The following is a 4720-nucleotide window of genomic DNA, read 5'->3' as shown; positions in this document are numbered from 1 at the left end:
AAAACATTTAAAAAATCTTTCCTGTGTTGTTCATTCACTTTGAGGGAGGGTACCAGTGATTCGAAGACCTTCATCATCATCGTCGTCATGATCATCATCCTATCTTTATGTCCACTGCAGGGCGAAGCCATCTCCCAGCTATCTCCGATTACCACTGCCTTGCCCTAGCTGATTCCAATTATGCCTGCAAATTTCTAATTTCATCAAGCAATCTCTGGCATCCTCGACTGTACATGCTTACCTTCCCTTGAACTAGATCACCGGTTATCTGTATTACGCATTACATGGTCCGCCCAGCTTCATTACTTCTGACAGACTTTCTCGTCTAAGGTGGTCATTATTTGTTGCAATTCATACCCAGCGTTTCTGAAAAGCGCAGCGTCGTTTGAAAACCGTTCAAAGAATATTGGGAATTAAGTGCATACGTGAACCGAAATGTAAGAATGTTTCACAGAAACATCGGCGACTTGACCTGCAAATGCTCAACTTGAGCGAATTCAGCACTGCATGGCTGGAGACTATATCTTTGTAAGAAATCCAATGCGTTTTAGACCGTAGTCCCACGCTTTGAATTTGAGAGCCCGTTTGGTAAGCAAAAACTACAGATAGAACCCAACTGCTGATGACTGTTTAAGTTCGTGTGAGATAATTTTGATAAAGACTCTTCCGAAGAATTATCATTCTCCTCGTCACCAGTGCGGCCACAGGAGCTGGGGCCCTGGACTGAAGGCACCGCCCACCACGGCGATTCACTTCTCTCCGTGTTCAATCAAAATAAAGCTTTTTTCTCTCTCACAGCCTCACCAGTACCATGGGCACGATCTCCAAGAACATAATGATGGGAATCAGTATCGTCATGATGTCCCTGTCATGGGAGGTAATGAGCTTCGTCATAATCCTTTACATTATAGAATCATAATGGTCACGGCTATTATAGCGCAGTGTCATCGTGTTATGTTACTCTGATGCAAGCATTGAGTGCGCATCAGACTAAAGTGACTCGATGTCCCCGTCGCCCTGTGGAGGGCATCGAGGCCCCGCACATCAGACGGCACTATGGTACCACCTATGGGGCCCTAGTATCGCCGAGACTTCAGAAGCTCAGATTCAACAAAACAATTAGGGGTAGGCAAAGTATTGATCTGGCATTTGAAATTATACCGTAGTCGTGTGCATTCCCCCTGGTAGCGATGTGTACGCAGCACTTACGCGTTAATACTAAGCGCATTTCCAGTCATGCGAAAGAAGTTTGTTACTGTGCCTCGATACCTCGCTTCTCCGGCGCTGATATCAAGGCACCCTAAACTTTGTGGAATCGCAGCGCCATCTATGGAGAAACGTCGCAAGCATGTTTTGCGATGCGGTATTGAATACCACGCAGGCTGGCTCTCGATCTTTTTTTTTCGACGCCTCGTGGCTACCAGGTCATTGCAGTATCATTGGAAATGATGACACAGATAAGGCAGCTCGGACGTCAAACAAAGAAGACCGCTGCGTCCCCATTCTGCTCTCCAGGGCCGACGATGAGAGACAACTTCGCATTCTAGCTCGCACGCTCTCCTTAACGGTGGTGGATATCGCACACACAAGGCGCACAAGACTGCAAAGACTAAACGTTTCACTGCAAGTCAGACCTATGCTCGGACTGCATCAGCGCGAAGTGTCTCTTCTGTATCGGTTCTGGCTGGGAGTTGCCTTCACGAAAGCTTATTCAGCACTAATTGGAATGACTGATAGTCCTGCACGTGATGTTTGCGGATGCGAGAACATTGACAACTTATTGTGCCACTGTCCTCAATTTCAAGCACAAAGGCAATCTTTGTTCAACACATTGAGGAAACTAGATGATCGTCCTCTGAGTGAGCAGTCAGTACTAGAGCACCGTCCCCACCGATCATCGCCTGAGAAGGCAGTGAAAGCACTTTTGTGCTTTCTGAGAACGTCTGGTTTGGACGAGCGGCTTTGACTCAAGTACTGTCAGTGCACGTCTTTATACCCTCTCTGCCTCCATTCTCTCTCTTTTCCTTCTCCCTTCCCCCAGCATTTGAAGTTTATTATAATTTTGACAATACAAGATTGTCATGGCGCCGGAGCAAAAGGCGAGACTATACACGCCTGACTAGGCCCCTGGCGCCACAAGCACAGCGGACAACAGTGCAAAATAATGTATACATATATACACATAATACACACATATATACATACTTATATATACATGTATATATACGAATGACACAATTATACATACAATAAGTCAATGCAACAATATAAGTATAAGCATTGCAAATGAAGAAATAAAGTACGTACAGAAAGATACAGAAAGGCCAAAAGCCAAATGGGAACAAAAAAGTCTTGCAACGCATGAAATTGCATATCAGTCGAAAAACAGAAAATCAATTACGAAAAACGGGTGTCAGTTGTTGGAAAAATACACTTTTGATTTCTTTCTGAATATTGAAATAGTTGAGGAATCTTGCATGATATGAAATAAAACATGTTCATCATTAAGTAAATTAGGAATCTGCCACTGTAAAAGCTGATTGCCGTAGTTTGTTCTAGTTTTTACCTGAATAAAGTTCCTAGGGTAGGCAACCGGATTTTGACTGACTAACATCCCTGCCTACCTTATATTCCCCCTTCTCTCTCGTGGTTAGGGCACATAGAAGTATAGGATATCACTGGTTTTGTCAGAAGCAAGCGTGTACCTCATAACTATTGAACTACATACGCTCAGACGACCTTGCGGTACACGGAAAAAGCGCACGTAAGTGAACGCTGTTCACCGACAGTAGTGGCTTGGCATCTCTAGTATACGCACGATATATATATATATATATATATGCAGCTGACACACGGCAGGGGTAATTGAAGGTGGGGGCAGCATTCGTCTTGTATTCATAAGGTACTGTGCAAATGCTTTGCGCTCAAGACAATACAATGTGCCGCACAAACGTGCTGGGAATGAAGCGCCGCATGGTATATTATTCTTCATACAGAAGAGTTGTGTCTGATAACGATATTTGCCTAAAATGCACATGCGTGCTTATGTTTGGCGGGCTGATGTGTTCCCAGAGCATGCGCAGATATCTTTGTTTTGTCGTTTTCCTTCTTTTCCGTCGCAGTACGACATTTAAGTTGATAATCGGTGTTTGCGCTGTCCTTGTCACTCTCTTTGCATCCGCGTTTTCTGTACGCCCAACTTTTTAGACCTTGTGCTAAGTTGTCGGAAACAGCTGTGGTATTCGCCACGGCCCAGGACTTATCGAAGACATAAATTACGGCTCGTATTGGGTCGCTTCACGTTAAGTGCTTTTCACTGGACGTTGTCGACAGCAGCTTACAAGTGAAAGAGGTAAGATGATTCAATTTCTCTTTAACCCTTTGTAGTAAATTAAGAATCTTCCATCAGTCAATCAGATAAGTACTATAACTTCTTACGAAGAGATAAGGACACCAGTTCTCGTGCACCTCCTTAAAATTTGACGATTTCCTCCATACCGGAAGAAAAACGGGCCTAGAGATTAGCCAGCGCTCTGTCTTGTCTTGTATATTCGGTTGTCCTGTCTATTGCGCAAGAAAGGAACCATTCCATGCAAGCATAAACGGCTCCTTATATGGTGTCAATTGTATGAGTGGGCTCCTTGGTTTAATGGTTGGGTGAACGAGAAGCCTTTCGGCAACATTCTATCGTCCTTATTCATCGACCTGGCTCGCACAGCCATCAACCCTTATAGGCAGTTTCGCTACCCACCGCAGTAGCCGTGTGGCTATGGCATTGCGCAGCTGAGCTTCAGGTCGGAGGTTCGACCCGTTCCCGACGGCCGCATTGCAACGAGGACGAAATGCAAAGAAGAAGAGGCTCGCGTGCTCAGATTTCGGTACAGGTTAAAGAATGCCAGGTGGTTAAAATTAATAGGGAATCCGCACCACTACGGCGTGCTTCATAACTACGTGTTGGTTTGGCACGTCAAGCCGCAGAATTGAATACATATATAGCAGCTTATCACTCGTATGTACTGGGCTTCGAAAAACCGGCAGTCATGGTTCGAACACTTCCCGTGGGAGTGTTGTGGCTTTGTTCAGTTCGCAGTAGCACGAAGTGAGTGGTGTACGCAGCCACGATCTTGTAGATAGTTTGTCGATGAAATACGTTGTCTTTGTTCTGGACGAAACGCCGCGCTATCGCAGGCGTGATGTTTGAAAAGAATTATTTCCTGGGTGATTTGCTCTTGAAAGCTAACCATTTTCAGCCCGAATAAAGTGGCGGTTCGTAGCAACTTTGCGGTGAAAAAAAGAACAAAGGGTTTTCGAAGGACTTTCGAGGCTTTGCCAGCGTATCTTCAAGGATTAAAAACATCCTGATGCGTGACACCTCAAAAGCAGGACGCTATTTTAACGAGCAAACGTTTATATTGTTTTATCACACGAAACATTAAAGTGCTCGCGCCTTCCTCGCGTAAACCGTCATCAGCAGACAGCAGAAATAAGATGGCTCCATACCAGAAATATGCTAATCGGATTGGATTCACTTGAATCTTGGCTTCCATAAACCACGTGCTCAGTTACACAAGTAAAATTCACTTTGTTTAGCCGAAAGCCCTACTCACGGGCTTCCTAACACTCTAACCGGCACTTTCACGTTCAGGAGTTTTGAAGTGTTTTAAATACGACTGTACGAACCCTAGACAGAACGTGAAAGCACACACACACACGACGTACG

The sequence above is a fragment of the Dermacentor variabilis genome, chromosome 11 (assembly GCF_050947875.1).
Source record: "Dermacentor variabilis isolate Ectoservices chromosome 11, ASM5094787v1, whole genome shotgun sequence".
NCBI classification, from domain to species: Eukaryota; Metazoa; Arthropoda; class Arachnida; order Ixodida; family Ixodidae; genus Dermacentor; species Dermacentor variabilis.
The sequence above is the reverse complement of the archived record's forward strand: the minus strand, read 5'-3'. Positions refer to the sequence as shown.